The sequence below is a fragment of the Heterocephalus glaber genome, unplaced genomic scaffold (assembly GCF_053883595.1).
Source record: "Heterocephalus glaber isolate CG9 unplaced genomic scaffold, H.glaber_assembly_v1.0 deba00000818, whole genome shotgun sequence".
In the NCBI taxonomy this organism is placed as follows: Eukaryota; Metazoa; Chordata; class Mammalia; order Rodentia; family Bathyergidae; genus Heterocephalus; species Heterocephalus glaber.
In genome coordinates this window covers 6,446,078-6,463,519 of record NW_028258164.1, presented here as the reverse complement: position 1 = coordinate 6,463,519, position 17,442 = coordinate 6,446,078, and positions in this window count along the sequence as shown.

The following is a 17,442-nucleotide window of genomic DNA, read 5'->3' as shown; positions in this document are numbered from 1 at the left end:
GTGTTTGAGAATCAGATTGTTCCATTTAATTTCCCTTTGGGGGTGCTGAAGGTGATCTGGAAGTCTGATTTTGAGACTTGTTTACATGTCTTCTCATTCTGATGGGGGTGGTGGTAGAGGGGGGTGATAGGTGTGTTGTTAGCACCTGCGTGGCTCACTTCCTCTGCACTGGGAATGGTGGTACAGTGGCCCACAAGCCCTTTCTTCTGTGCTGGGAGCAGTGGTATGGCAACCCTGAAGTCCCTTCCTCTGCTCTGGGAGCGGTGGTATGGTGGCCCAGAAGCCCCTTCCTCTGCGCTGGGAGTGGTGGTATGGCAGCATGGAAGACCCTTTGTGCTGGGAGTAGTGGTATGGCAGCACAGAAGCCCCTTCCTTTGCACTGGGAGTGGTAGTATGGTGGCATGGAAGCTCCTTCCTCTGTGCTTGGAGTGGTGGTATGGTGGCCAGGAAGCCCCTTCCTCTGCACTGGGAGTGGTGGTACCTCTACTCCTGCTTTTGTATGGTTATCACCCTGCACTCCTCAACACTGACATCTGAAATACCATTACTGTGTTTCTCAGCCCAGCACTCTGATGACACACACAGTTCACTAGACCATGGGCTTTACTTGACATTTGTGATCTTATTTCAATGTTTTTTAAAAATCTAAGACATTTTAGTTGCATGTATACATTTACATAAGCATCATTCTCATCAAGATCCAACTTATCTCACCTCCCTGAGGAACTTCCTCATGCTTTTTGAGTCACACTTTCTTTTTCTTCCCAATCCCAGCAACTTCTTACCTGTTCTTTACCTAGATAATTGTCATCTTGAGAATGTCATATAAGTGGAATCATACATTGTGTAACTTTTGGGAATTTTTTTTCCCACTGAGCAAATGCCCTTAAGATCAGCCAAGATGTGCAAGAATGAGTGATCCATTTACTGCTGAGGGGTATGCTGTCAAGGATTTAATGTGCTACCTCTCTGGTCCTCAGCATAGAGTGTATCCCACCTTGCCAACCTGATGGAGAGCATTAAAATGGAATAAAATTGATATAATGCAAAATAACGGGTGTGACAAAGGAAGTAGAATCTCAAAAGAAATTCCCAGCCACTCTCAGGAGAGAAAATGGACTGGGAATGATGCCTGCATGCCAGCCCTTCCCAAGGAGTATTTTTCAGAATGCCAGTGGTCTAAGGTAAAAACTAAAGAAAAAAGCCCTTGTTCAGTGAAAAAGTTTATAAAATCACAAAAAGTGTCAATTCTGTGGAATTTGTCATTAATTCTGTAATGAGTATCTTCTTTTCTTTTGGTACTGGGGATCGAACTCAGGATCTTGTGCTTGCAAGGCAGGCACAGTGCCACTGAGCTAAATCCCCAGCCCTGTAATGTGTATCTTGAATTTTAGGAAATGTATATGATATTCAATGCTTTCCAAGCCTTTAGACCACCACATACATGCTATTTCCCTCAGAATAGTTCTTTCTGGGAGTTTTCTAGGGAAAATGTTTTGGGTAAAGTTGTTGTAAGCTAACACACAATTTTAAGTACTAACATGATCATGAAATTTTATCAAGTCAAATGTGTTTATTAAGTTTATTTTAAAGTTTAGAACAAGTAAAAAAATACAACAGTCCCTAATTTGTAGAATTGCAATTATCATCTCATAGCACATAAAAATGTGTGTCCACTAGGGGGCAGAGGAAGAGCAAGGAAAGAAGGAACTTTCCCCCAAATTGTTGCCAATTTTTAGAATTCCTTCTGGGTACTAAAAATAAAAGAGACCCGAGGGCTTTTTCTTATTTTTGTGCAAACAGATAATCAGGTTATTAAAATGGTCTGCTTACTTCTATTACCATACAACTTTTGAGGAAGCATTTTTATCTTTGGCATGTAATTTATGCATAATAATTTATTATTGAGTAAAAAAGTATACCCAGAATGGGAGTTGCCTTTAACTTTATGAAAGTAAATCCTGGTGTTCAAAACCCAAGAGATCATTAACCTATAGAGTTTAGAAAGAGGTACCATTGCCAACGTTTACTATTTATCCTCCATCCTGTTTTGGTTAGGGCGCAAGTTATGGCAAGTAAGCTTGATCTAGAATTTGTGGAATGTTTATCTCCTAATAGAATCAAAGAGTCTCAATTAATCATCTAACAAGTATTTATTACTATCTTTTCCCACCTACTTCTGCTTTGTGTTTGAAGTATTTGTACTAGCACCCTCCACTTTCCCCACAGCTGGAGAATAATAAATGCAAGTGAAAAGGCAGCAGAATGAACTCTTGTAGTGGAGGCTTGGTTACCTCTTGAACTTCTCAAGGCCTGTCTTCATTGTACAGCATTATATTTCCATGGGTTCATTTATTATGAACTGGCTGCTGTGTACAACAGTGTTTTATGAGAACCTAGGAAACCCTTCTCACTTGGGAAGACAATCTAGAAATTCTCTAATAGGGAAGTGCATTATTGGTTTGGCACTGTAAGAAAAGGACCTCTCCTCCACAGCACCCACCTGCTGCCTCTTTTCTTCCTTCAAGTTTAATTCTTGTCAGGGTCAAGAAAGGAGGTCTGTAAGGGGGCAATGATTTCTGAGGCTGTAAGATGTGGGTACTGTGGAAGTTGTGGGTACTCAAGAAACTGGAAATCAGGAGGTTGGAGAAAAAGCTCCTGATTTCTCTAGGTATTTAGACATTCACTTACACCAGCAGGAGTTCAAGATGGTCTGCTATGCGTACCAAGTCTAAGAGACAGGAAGGAGGCTGAAGATGCGTCAGATTATCTACTTGTTTACTTTCTGCTTCTGTTTTCTCTTAGGTTTAGTGATGTCTAAAAGCTCTGGCCCTGTTTCAACTGCAACAAAGGGAATTTAAAGAAGAGTAACAATTATGAGAGACATGATTCTGTGTAAGGCTAGTCTGGATGGGGTAGCATTAACTGATGAGACACTGAACACAGGAATTTGAATAGGAGGGTCAAATGTTAAAGTCAAGGTCACAAGGCCCAGATCTTCCTTCCCATGGGAGCCTTTGTTATTTCTTCCTTAAAGGATGATGGATATTGATCAGATACCCAGGATAGGGTGCAGCACGAGGAGACAATGGGCATTTCTTCTCACACAAATGCTACCAAGGGCTCTCCTTTTCACAAAATTCTTTTAAATCTCTCAGTTACTAGGATGAAAAGTTCCAGCAGGGGGATTTATCTATATTTATTAACAATTTAGAGTCAACTCCCTCACCCAGCTATCTTCAGGTGAGAAAACCAGAAACAGATTCAGAAAGGTTACATGATGTTTCCAATTCATAGGGTTAGAATTAGGGGCAAAGGATAAAACATAGGCTTCCCACATCCAAATTGTTTTGATACTGCTCCAAATAAGGATGTTTCTACTCCTTGACCAGTTTTTACTCTGCAATGAAACAAATGTTTCAAGATACCAAGAGACAGAGAATGGTCAAAAAGGTTTCTACACATCCTTTGTTTTCCACCCAATACAATGCTAAATGATGTTATGTCTGAATTGCATGATCTTCAGCTCTGTGTTGAAAATGAGATTCTCTCAAGGATTCTGGGATCCTGGGATGTGTGGCCTATTGGTTGAAGAACAGACATGGAAGAATTCTTCTTGCAACCTGCAGTCAAGCCTGAGGATGTGAAAAAGTGTACTTTTGAGGAGTGTGCAGGAGTCTGGATGTAACTCTGATTATTGCCTTTTTGGGAAAGAAATGGTAGACCAGGGTCATGTCAAATCCCTACCCACCTCCTTTATCCAGTAGGGCAAAGTTCATCCAGTAGAAGCAAGCTGTATCAATGTCAAATAAAGGCGCACTGAGTAGAGATTTTGGATGCTCTGTTTTCTCCTTCTCAGTGGAATTTATTTTCTGGGAAATCAATACCAAGATGTTGATGACAATTGCTTACTACTCACACATTATTGATCCTATGTGTACCTGTGAGAAAAGAAACTCATTGTATAGCACTGCCAGAGGCTCTTCCATAACACCCATCCAGTCCACTCTCCAATATGACAGCTCTCAGTGGTCACCATGCATCACTTGTGGCAGCAGCTAACATTGGTTATGTGGCTGCAGTGTGTCCAGCACTATTCTAGGTGCTTCTCAGGTTTTGTGCCAGGGAAACATTCTGAATGCCTTACAAGATAAGTGAATTATTACAGATGAAGATGGTATAAAATTGCCATGGGCCAAGCCTGAAGATGGCCTTTCTCCTTCTCCTTACTCCCTTTCTCCTCCATGGATTAGTCTGTGTCTGTTTGACTAACATTGTAGACCTTGGATGGTATAGCCCCAGGAGACAGTTACGTTATGTATCCTTCCCTTTTCCCTTTCTGCACATGCCCTGATCATGAAACAATCACATTACATTCTGCCTAGGCCATGTAGGCCATGTAGCACTGTTTGCCCTGCCTTCTCTTTCTGTTTGCCTTCCACTATAAATAAGGAGAGTGTGGGACACCAGGCAGCCATTAGCTCCCATCAAGCTATGGTTCCACCTGGTCCCAGCTTTCAAGAATAGTCTTGGTTTCTTCATTTTTTTTCATCTCCCACCAATCTCCCTGGCTTCAAACCCTATGTTCTGTGGGTCGCGGCATCTGTCATCCAGAGTGGATGGTACAAGGGAATTCAGGACTCAGGTGAGGAGACACCTTCCATTAGTGTGCACAAAGGAGGAAGTTGAGTGGTTTTCTGGGTGTAAAAACATGGGACAGTCAGGCTTGGATGAGAAACAGCTCTATACTCTTAAGTGCTTCATGAATTGCTAAAGGCTAAGGGGACTAAAGTCAAACTAGATCAGCTTTGCTCTTTTATTTCTTTTGTTCAGAGTAGAGTATGGCACTTGGCATAAAGTAGGAAAACAGGTAAGAGATTGTTATATTGCCAAGGGTCTGGACAAAATTCCTATCTTTATCTTTTCTCTGTGGTCATTGGTTAATGAGTATTTGGATGCCCATCCTGCAATCGAACATGCCATTGATGATGCAGCACAAAACACAGTGACACACCTTAAACAGATAGTTCAGGGTTATGAGAAAATGAAAGTGGCCTCTGAGCAGCTTGAGGCCTGAGGGTGCAGTGGCAGGAATGGACTCCTCAGCCTCATTGAAGCCCTTAGCCCCAGCAGAGGAGCCCTCCTCTGAGTTTTCTGATTGCTCCTCAGAAGACCCTGGAGACAAGGCAGACTCAGATGCAGAGAACTCATTGGGCTTGCAGCTCTGGCTGTTCTTTCCATTTCTGCACCACTACAAAAAAAAACTGAGTGCATTCCCACTATCTCAGGGAAAATTGAAAACGGCCCAATGTACTTCCTTAAAGGCCATTTTAGCTGCATCACAGATGTCTACTCCCCCCCCCCCACAGATGATGCTCCAACAAGCTCATAATCAAGGGGAAGCCTTGGAAGGTTTCAAGCCTGTAATATACTCCATCATAGAGGTTCCTAACCCAAATAATTCAGGACAGATGCTTAGACAGCATGAGCCCATTCCTTTTAAAACTTTGAAAGAGCTAAAAATGGCTGATGTTGCCTATGGGTCCATGGCTCCTTTTACTATGTGATTCCTGGAGGCAGTAGCCCCTGCAGCTATGCCCCCAGATGATTGGAAAGCTCTGGACAAGCCTTGCTTGTCCCCAGGTGATTATTTGTTGTGGAAGTCTGTGTACATTGAGCAGTGGACAGAGCAAGCCACGTGCAACTGGCAGCTTGTGGTTCCCATTGCTATGGACATGCTCAATGGAGAGGGCAATCAGGTGGTCTGGTTAACCAGCTGACTTACGTCCAACTGGCTTATGTCAGCTATAGCTCGGCCCTGTGGGCTTGGAGAGAGCTCCTATTGAAAGGGTAAAAGACCATGGATATAACTGCTATTAGAGAGGGCCTGATGAGACTTTCCAAGATTTTGTGAGTCAACTTTTCCAGGAAGCCTTCTGCATTATATATCATCATTAAGCAGGACAAGTAGTAGTTAAACAGTTGGCTTTTGAAAATGCAAATAAATAGTATAAGGAGGCTATATGCCCTCACAAAAAACAAGCCTCACTAGAAGATATGATTAGATTGTGTGCTGACATAGGCCCCTTCTATGTACAGGGAGTCACTTTGGCAGTCTTTTTTTTTTTTTGGAACGAGGGATCGAACTCAGGACCTTGCCCTTGCAAGGCAGGCACCAGAACCACTCAGCTAACTTCCCAGCCCAAAATTAATTTTTTTTTTGGTACCAGGGATCAAACTCGGGTCTTTGTGCTTGCGAGGAAGGCGGTGGAACCACTGAGCTAAATCCCTGGCCCTTGGCAGCTTTTTTATGGCCTCAGACAAAGAAAAATGATAGGGCTTGTTTTCAGTGTGGAAAGAAGGGCCACATGGCTAGAGATTGTAGAAAAAAGGCCTGATCACTACACACCTTGCCTGACCTGGTGAGGAACAATGGTGGATTTCCCTCGGGAGTCATGAAGCCTACTTTCTTGTGCCCAAAATGCAGGAGGGGATACCATTGGGTGAATGAATGCAAGTCTTAGACAGATGTTAATGGCCATCTGGTTCCAGAAAACGCCCAGTGGGACCAGTTCTGGCCCTGCCAAATAGTGTGGACACTCTCTCTCATTCCACCTCAGCCCTTCTGGCCAGCCTCTGAAACATCTCAGAGCTTCTCTGAGCAACCTCAGGGATCCCAGACTGGACCTCAGATCCACCTCTGGAGTCTTAGTGACTCCAGACATGGGTCCTCAAGTGTTCTCTACGGGAGTATGCAGCCCTCTGTGGGAAGGCACTGTTGGTTTATTGCTGGGATGGAGCAGTACTGCCTTGCAAGGGCTTCAAGTCATTCCATGAGTCATAGACACTGACTCTATGAGAGAAATAAAAATTATGGCTTTCTCTCCCCAACAATTTTTTCATGTCCATAGCAGGACTAGGATTGCCCAGTTATTACTTTTGCCTGTGGCTAAGGCTACCCAGCTTACAAAGGCCATTACAGCTGAGCATAAAGGACCAAGAGGCTTTGGTTCTTCTGATGCTTATTGGGTCACTAAAATAAAAAGATAAGAGGCTAGAATACAATCTCCCTGTTGATGGAAAAACTTTTCAATTGGACACTGGGGTGGATGTATCAGTGATTAGTTTCCAACTCTGGCCATGAAGTTGGCCACTGGACCAAGTTCATATCCAGTTACAGACAGATACAGTTGGACAGATACAACACCCAGCCAAGAGTTCAAAATTGTTACAGTGGACTGATGCAGAGGGCCTTCAAGGCACTTCCCAGCCTTTTGTATTATCCAACACACCAGTACATTTTTGAGGTTGGGATGTCTTAAGTCCTATGGGAGCCCTGCTGGTGAGTCCCAACTCTCTTGTCTTCACAGAAGTTGAATCAGGGATTTAATGCCCACATGGGCCCAGAAAGTCATGGTCAGGGAAGAAAGAGCCCGTCACACCCTGTCTCAAACTGGACCATCACAGTTTGGGCTACTCACATTTTTCCTAGGGCTGCTGGTCAGTTTTTCACCCTGACCAAGGGCCAAACCCATCACATGACTGTCACATGATCTGGTCTGAGTTGACCAGTGGACTTTACCACAGGAGAAATTCCTTGCTGCATGCCAGCTTATAGAGGAACAATTACGAGCAGGTCACCTAGAACCCTCCACTAGTCCTTGGAATACTCCCATTTTTGTGATAAAGAAAAAAATCAGGAAAATGGCGCCTCCCACAGGATCTCTGTGCAATCAAGAATACCGTGGAGCTTATGGAGGCACTGCAGCCCAGACTTCCAAGTCCTTCCATGATTCCTTTGTCTTTTCATTTACTGGTCATAGACTTAAAGGCCTTTTTACCATACCTCTTTTTCCTTCTGACTATAAACATTTTGCCTTTAGTCTTCCTTTGCCCAATAATCAAGGCCCCACTAAAAGATTTCAGTGGAAGTGCCTACCTCAAGGCATGACCAACAGTCCCACTCTTTGTCAGGAACATGTGGATCGGGTCATACAACCTCTAAGGACACTATTCCCTCAGGCCTATATTATTCAATATATGGATGACATTCTTCTAGGCCATGCCTCTCTGCCTGTGCTCCAGGAACTTTATTCTTCCTTGCAGGTGGGTCTTTCCACTTTGGGGTTGGTTATAGCACCAGATAAAATCCAAAAAACACAGCCCTTTTCAACTTGCCCAGATTTACACTGATCACATTTCTGCACTTAACGATTTTCAAAAGCTCCTGGGAGACATCAACTGCCTTCAACTGTTGTTCTCTTTAGTGACTGCAGACTTGTAACCATTATTTAAAAACCTCAACAGAAACCCTTCACCCACCTTGCCTTGTCTCTTAATCCCTTTGGCTTGTAAGGCCTTGAATAAGGTGGAGAAGGGTATTCAGCAGGCAGCCCTCACTCGTGTTGTCCCTGAACAGCCTCTATGGTTGGTGACCTTGTCCACTCCTCATACATCAATGGGAGCACTATGGCAGCCTCAGGGGGTTCTTGGGTGGATCCATCTTCCTAACTCGCCACCCCACTCTCTTACCCTTTATCCCTCTTTAGTGTCTGCTGTGATAGGCTGTGGACAATGATGCTGTCTTCAGTTGCTGGTGCGAGAGCCTCATGTACTAATTATACCTTATTCCCTACAGCAACAGCGATGACTTTGGCAATTTTGTGAAGATTGGCAAACTACCTTAGCCTCCTTCCCCAGACAGACTGACAATCATCTGCCTCTAGACAAGATTTTACAATTTGTAAACCTTACTCCATTTTCCCTGTGGTCATCCAGTTGTTGCCTTTGGAAGGAGCCATTACTGTTTTCACAGACGGCTCTTCTAATGGATTCGTGAGATATGATTTCGTGAGAGGGAACAGAGTTCAAGATACTGGCTTTACCTCTGCTCAGCGTGCCTAATTACAGGCTGCCATTTGGGTGCTTGAGGACTTTGCTTCTGTAGCTTTTAATTTGCACTCGGACAGTGCCTATGTAGTGGGTGTGGTTCAAAAAGTAGAAACTGCTACCCTTTCCTCCACTACCAGTGAAGTTCTCTTTCAGCTTTTCCACCATCTGAGAGACCTGTGGGACGCCGCCTTCACCCTTGACTCGCCTCACACATTCATGCACCTTCTCCCCTCCCCGGGCCGCTGTGTCAGGGAAACGACACTGTTGATGATCTCATTGCTCCTTTGCCTCCTCAGCCTCTTCTGCTTGCCCTTCAACAGGCCACTGCCTCCCATTCTGCTTTTCACCAGAATGCTCCACTCTGCGCCAACAGTTTCGTATTTCTCCAGAACAGGCGCGTGGCGTTGTTTGTGCCTGTTCCACCTGCAGGCTTCATATTCAGTCACCCGTCCAGGCTGTCAATCCTAGAGGCTCACGTCCTCGTGACCTCTGGCAGATGGATGTGCCTGAGTTTGGTCACCGCAGATATGTTCATGTTTCTGCTGACACCTATTCCTCCGTGATCTTCACTTCCGCTCAACCAGGCGAGGCCACCTGACACATTATTGATCACTGACCTCATGCCTTTCAGGTGCTTGGTTGTCCAAGGGCTATCAAAACTGATAATGGTCCTGCTTACACGAGTGCTCCTTTTAAACACTTTTGTACAACCTTTTTCATTTCCCTCTCTACAAATATTCCTTATAACCCTCAGGGTCAAGCAATCATTGAAGGTGCCAATCCCACTCTTAAAACTATGTTACACAAACAAAAAGGGGGGGTACTCCCTAGTTCTTATAAGCCTACACCCTCTACTATAATACTTCTGGCATTATATGCCTTAAAATTTTAAATATCAATGAATAGGACCTTAGGGCCTCAGAGCATCACTTTGTTTCTAGTCACCAATCAAAGCATAAATTTGCTCACTGAAAAGAACCAAGCAACTGGTCAGTGGTGTGGACCAAGTCCTGTGCTTATGTGGGGAAGAGGATTCATTTGTATCTTTCCAGAAGCTGCTGATTTCCCTGACTGTGTGCCAACCTGACTGGTGTGGCCGTGTGATGTCAAACCTGGAGAAACAGCTGATTCCACCATTCAAAAAGCTGATGTTGTCAGCCAGATGAAGATGCTGCATCGAGCTCCTCCATCATTCCAAACGTGAGCAGCAACCTATCCCATGTGGGGTCAGATCAAGAAATTAACAGAAGAGGCTCAACAAATGGCAAAGGATAAGGAGGTCCCTCAGGTCCTAGCACCTTATTCCTTGCCATGATAGCCTTGGGCTCCACTCAGGTAGGAGTTACAGATGCCAAACAGTATTGGACTTATTTCCCTGACCCCCCCCCCATTGGCTCATGTGGTACCCTGGGAAACACCAGCTCCTATCCCCATATTCACCAATGTGTCTGCCCTACTAGGGGGATGGCCAGATGGACATATTTCTCCCAGCCATGCCACCTATAACTATATGGGCATAGTGGATCACTTCCTCTGTGTCTGGGGCCTGGTCAGTTCTGCTTGCCCCTTTGGACTATAGAAAAGCCCACCATTGTAAAGAATGAATCTAGCCTAGAAAGGGATGAAATCCTTCTTTACAAAATTTTAAGTTGGACAACATGAGTCCATCTAATACATCTTGTTCCACTCATACCTGCCACAATAGAACAGCCACTGTTCCACTCAAAGGTGCAGTGTCGTGGATTGACTGTTGTACCTCCCACATCAATCAGACTCATATACAACCTGTGCAATTTTTGGACCACTCTCATGTACTGGTAAATTACACTGGATTCTTTCCAGTTACTTCTCTTGAAATTAATCTTCATTTCAGACAGCCTGGCCTGTGGAGGTTTATTTCATGTACTGATAAAATAATGCAATCCAGCTATAGCCTTAAAGACCTGAGTCATGTGGGAGTTGTCAGCTACTGGGGGACATGCTTTTGTGCAGGCACTCTATGTTTTCCTTAGTGGGTTCATTAAGATTACCAACAACACTGATGGTACTTTTTTTTTCATTTAGTTTATTTTGGTACATTTTATTTTTTTTAATTTTTTATTTTTTTGTATTAAATTCTTTTATTGGTACATTGTAGGTATACAACACAATTACATTTCTCATTGGGAATTGTACCTTTACATAATGCGTCTTGGTTCTTATTTTTTCCCCATTCCTAGCCCTCCCTTCACGCCCTCCACCCTTCCCTATTTACAAAGACTTTATTTCCATTTTTTCCATTTCTCATCATTTTTCCTTTCCCTTCTTTCCTTTCCCCTGCTGTTGGTACATTTTAGGTATACAATACAGTTATAGTCATCATTATGATCTTGTACTTTTACATGATGTATCCTGGTTCTTATTTCTTCCCCATACCCCTGCCTTCCCTTCAACCCCTCCACCCTTCCCTATTTGCAAAGACTTTGTTTCCATGTTTTTCCTGTTCTCATATTTTTTCTTTTCCCTTCTTTCCTTTCCTCTTCCCCTCCCACTTCCCCTAATCTTTTAAACATTTTCTTCCCATTTCACAATATCAATTATACACTTTGATTCTTATTTACATTTTTAGTTTTTCACACCAGAGAAACTATCCGGTATTTACACATGTGTGTCCTATTTATTTCACTTAAGAGTATGGCCTCAATGTGCATCTGCTTAGCTATAAATGTCTCTGGTTTCTCATTCTTTATGGATGAGTAGTACTCCATTTTATAAAAAAACCCTCATCTTCTTTATCCAGTCCCCAGTTGATGGGCAATTGGACTGTTTCCAAGTTTTAGCTATTATAAACTGTGCCACTATAAACATGGGTGCACATATATCACTGCGGTATGATTCTTTTAATTCTTTTGGGAAGATACCCAGCCAGGGAATAGCTGGGTCAAATTGGACTTCCAATCCTAGTTGTTTGAGGTATCTCCGTATTGATTTCCACAGTGGTTGCACCAGTCTGCACTCCCACCAACAATGAAGAAGGGTTCCTTTCTCCCCACAACCCCACCAGCATTTGTTATTGGTTGATTTCTTGATAGCAGCCATTCTTTCTGGGGTGAGGCGTAATCTCAGCATTGTTTTTATCTGCATCTCTCAAATGACCAGCGATGTTGAACATTTTTTCTTATATTTATTTGCTGCTTTTACTTCTTTGAGAAATGTCTGTTCATTTCAGATGCCCATTTTTGAATTGGGTCTTTGAATTTGGGGAGTCTGATTTTTTTCAGTTCTTTATATATTCTAGATAGTAGAACTTTGTTTGTGGAACAGCGGGTAAAAATTTTTCCCCACATTGTAGGTTGTCTCTTAGCTCTGTTGGTGGTTTCTCTTGCAGTGCAGAAGCTTTTTAATAAGATGAGATCCCAGTTGTTGATTCTCTGTGCTAGTTCCTGTGCTACTGAGGATTTGTTCATGAAGTCCTTTCCTATGCCATATCTTGGAGAGTTCTACCTAACTTGTTTTCCAGAAAGTTTAGTGTTTCATTTTAATATTTAGATCTTTAATCCACCTCAATTTTAGTTTAGTGTGTGGTGAAAGATAGGAGTCTAGTTTTAATCTTTAGTAAGTTGAAATCCAGTTTTTCCAACACCATTTATTAAAGAGGGTATCTTTCCTCCAGTGAGGATGGTTGGCTTCTTTGTCAAAGATGAGGTGGCTGAGGATGTATGTTTCTATGTATCTTCTATGTATCTTCTAATCTATTCCACTGGTCCTAGAGTCTGTTTCTTTGCCAGTACCATGCTGTTTTTATCACAATGGCTTTGTAGTACAGTTTCAAGTTGGGAATTGTGATACCCCCTGCCATGACTCTCTTGCCTAGAATTGATTTTGCTATTCTAGGTCTCTTCTGGTCACTGATGGTACTTTTAATATTACCTGTACCAACTGCAGCCTTACCCACTGTGCTACTCATCTCAATACACTGCCCATTATTGTGTTGTATCATCCCTCTTTTGTCATCATTCCCACTAATCTTTCCCAACCCTGGTATAATGACTGAGGGTTCCAAGTACTAAAAGAGATAGAAAATCAATTGAGCCATCCCTGATAGATGGTTGGACTCGGTACTGTGTCTCTGGTCACTCTTCTTCCCTCCATCATGGTTGCCTCTGTGGCTTTGGCCAAAACTGTCCAGACAACTCATTTTGTCAACCAATTGACAAAAAATACCTCCTATGCCTTAGAAACTCATTAGGACATTGACTCCAAAATTCAGATACAACTTGAAGCACTTGAGGCAGTGGTTCTCAAGATAGGAACACAAGTTAAAGTCTTTCAATTGTGTCAAGGGCTTCACTGCCATGCTGAATTTAAATGCATTTGTGTTACAGCTCTAAAATATAATGAGACAACATGGCTCTGGGAGCAGGTTGCAGCTCATCTCATGGGTATCTTCCACCATGCCAACTTCAGTCTGGATTTACAAAATTTACACAAACAAATTCTAGACATACAACATGCAGAGGTCCAGAGTCTTACCCCAGATCAAGCTGCTTGAGCAGTGCTGGACCTCCTCAATGGGTTCAATCCTTTCAATATCGGCAGGTACACTGTGATTGCTGAGCTTGCACTATTAATTGTCCTGATTATACTGATTGTCTTGTTTCTAGTCTGCTGCAGAATGTTCCAGCAACAATTGCTCTGCCTTGCCTTGGGACAACACCAGAATTGCCTTCAGTTACAAACAAGAAAAGGGGGAGATGCCATGGGCTGAGCCTGAAGATGGCCCTTTGCTTTTTCCCTACTCCCTTTCTCCTCCCTACTCCCTTTCTCCTCTATCAATTAAACAGACTATGTCTGTTTGACTAATATTGTAGACCCTGGATGGCACATCCCCAGGAGACAGTTACATTATCTTTCCTTCCCTGTTCCCTTCCTGCACATGCCCTAATCATGAAACAATCCTGCTATGTTCCACCTAGTCCACATAGGCCACGTGGCACTATTTGCCCCCCTTCTCATTCTGTTTTCCTTCCACTATAAATGAAGAGCACATGGGACTTCAGGTGGCCATTAGCTCCCGACAAGCTATGGTTCCACCTGGTCCCAGCTTTCAAGAATAGTCTTGGTTTCTTCATTTTTCTTCATCTCCCACTGATCTCCCTGATTTTGGACCCTACACTATGCAGGTTGCAGCATAAAATGAGATTAAGTTTATAGTAAATGGACCACCTAGCCTTAAACCAAGCAGTTTGGTTCTAGAGTGTGGGGTCTCCTCCTCAATCATCCTGTTACCTGGTAACATCCACCTGACATCCAGGGAACTCTTCTGATCAAGATCAAATCTTGCAGAATTTATCCACAAATACCTTAGGTTCTGATACGATCACATACATTGACAATGTGTGTTTTGTTTGGGGAAAGCAATCTACAGCAAAAGCTGGAGTGGGATGATAAAATGACTCCAGTATCATCTCAGGAATAATGTGATCTGGGATGTCATTCCCTATATTTGGCTTAATATTATTTTCAAGTGACAAAGCTAATATTTATTGAAATATTATTTGGTACTTAACTAAAAGCTTTACATTTATTATTTCTTAATACACCTAGGGACAAAATGAAGTAAGCACTCTTTTTGTCCCTAGTTTAAAGATGATTTCAGGGTTACCACATTATTCCCCACATGACATAGCTTTTTCCTAGGGAGAAGTAAGATGACACCCAGAGCCATGACTCTAGTGCCTATATTCTTCCTAGAACTCAGTTAGCATCTAATTTGGGGTCTTGCAATTCAGAACAAATGTCTTTCCAATCGTTGGATTTCCTGAAGAATTGGGAGCAGCTCAGACTTTGTGTCCTGAGTTTTGTTTGGCTCTGTTGTCAAGCCATGTGTGAGCCATTCTGTCTTTAGGATTCAGCTTTTATCATCTGGCTTTGATTTGCTCAGACTCTTCTCCCTATGCAGTTTGTATTGTTTTAATTTCTTTTTTCTATGAAAACCATTTTTCACATTAATTTAATAATGCATGTTTTTACCATTTTAAAGCCTTATTCTTTCACTATGGTAAAATAATTTAAATAGCACAACTGCTATTTCTAGTAAAAAAATCATATAGTGATATATTTATAATTTTAAATTTTAAATTTCTGGCCCTTATTACATGAATTTTTCAGTTACTCTTTTTTAATTGAGTTTATTGGTACATTTTAGGTATACAATAGTTACATTCATCATTGGGAACTTGTACTTTTACTTGATCTATCTTGGTTCTTATTTTTCCCCCTCCCCTGCCCTCCCTTCACCCTCTCCACCCTTCCCTATTTACAAAGTCTTTGTTTCCATTTTTTGCTTTTCTCATAATTTTTCCTTTCCCCTCTTTCCTTTCCCCTACCCCTCCCACTTCCCCTACCCCTTTAGACCTTTTCTTCCTCTTTCACATTATCAGTTATACATTTTGATCCTTATTTACACTTTCAGTTTCTCACACCAGAGAAATAAATATTCAGTATTTACACGTGTGCGTCCTATTCAGTTATTCTTATGGATTGTTTTTCACACATCACAACTGACCCCCAATCATTTGCCAACGTTTCTTTTGTCACATGGTATCATTTATGGGGTAAAGAAAAGTTTTTGCCCTAAAATGTTTGCTGATGGAAAAAGGAATAAATAGTTATATCTAGGAAGTTGTGTGAAAATGCAAATAGGGTCACCCAAGAAGGGCTCTATTAGGAGCCAAGTGTGTTTTTGAGCTGCAGAGCCTTTGGAGAAGGAGTTTGGAGAGATGAATTCCCTCCTGGTACCACCTTTTACCCTAGACATTTTAGGTGGACCAGTGAGCTTGGAGAGCCTGAGAACCTTGGAGAAAGTTGGTAGAAGTAGGAGAAAAAGACGAATTGAACAAAGGGTGAAAAGCTAAATATGTGTGTGGGTTTATAGTGGCGTCTATGCAGCTGCCAGGCAGCTCACAGTGGCTTCCCCTTCCCTGGTGACTTCTTGCCTTCCCCTGTCCCTGTCATGTGTTCACAGTGGGAGCAGCCAGGTTCACACAGTACGTCTCTGCCCTCCCAGTTGATGGTCCACACGTGCTCTGACACTGTGTGTCCTTTCTTACATTTAGCGCCGAGACAAAGACATACTGGAAAGCTGGCTGTTTTCCCAAATGGAGGAGATACAAAGCGGGACTTCAGTGACAGGGAATCATGAGGCAGACACAGGCATGGCAGAGATGGGAAATAGGATCTCTTGGTTCTCTCTGTGTTTAGTGATGGCCTTTTCTGATCCATTCCCTAGGACCATTTGTAACTCTTGGCATTGAGAATGCCCTGTCTTATAACACCTCATTTTTTGCATAGAGTGCTTTATCAAACATATATGTGTATGTATATATATATATATATACTGTAATTTTTAACCATAGTTGTAAAATAAATAAATATAATTTTACCATTTTATTATATGTGCTGCCGAAGCAAGCACATAATTTTACCATTTTAAATGCTTTCAAGTGTGTAGTTGGTGGCATTAAGTGCATTTGCAGTTTTGTGCAACTATCACCACAATCCATTTCCTTAAACTGAAACTCCATACTTATTAAACAACAACTAACCATTCTCCCCTTTCCATAGCTCCTGGCAGCCACCACTCTACTTTCTGACTATAAGTGTCTCATGAAAGTGGAATTACACAATATTTGTCCCTTTGTGATTGGTTATCTCACTCAGCATAGCCAGTGATTTTGTAGGGGTGTCAGAATTCCTTTCCTTTTTCAAGGCTGAATAAAATTCTATTGAAAGCATATAACCATATTTTGCTTATCCATTTGTAACAATGGAAACTTGGATGGCTTCCACCTTTTGGCTTTTGTGAACAATTCTGCTATGAATATGAGCATATAAATATCTGTTCATGTTGAGTTATTTTGGGTATATACCCAGAAGTGGATTTCTAGATCATATGTAAGTTTTATGATTAATCTTTGAGAAATCATCATCCTTTCAAAGCATTTTACATTCTTACTAGCAATGTACAAATGTTCTAGTTTCTTCATATCCTTACCTACACTTGTTGTTTTTTGTTATTTTGATAGTCTTCCAAATGGAGGTCAAGTGATAGCATGGGTTTAATTTACATTTCTTTCTTTTTTTTTTGGTACCAGGAATCGAACTTGGGACCTTGCGCTTGCAAGGCAGGCAACTGTACCACTGAGCTAAATCCCCAGCCCCTGATTTACATTTCTTTAATGACTAGTGATGCTGAGTTTCTTTCTCTGTGCTTTTTGGTCATTTGTATATCCTCTTTAGAGAAATGTCAACTCAAGTACCCACTTTAAGAAAGAATCTTCTATTACAAGTATCCATTTTAAATTGGTTATTTTTGGTTGCTGGGTTGCAGGTTTATATATTCTGGATTTTAAATATCTTCTAAGATTTTTGGGTTGTAAATACTTTCTCCCATTACATGGATTGTTTCTTACAATGTTGATTGTGTGCAATGATATACAAAAGTATTTAATTTTGCAGTCATACTTATCTATTTTTTATTTTCTGTGTTTTTGTTGTCATATTCAAGAA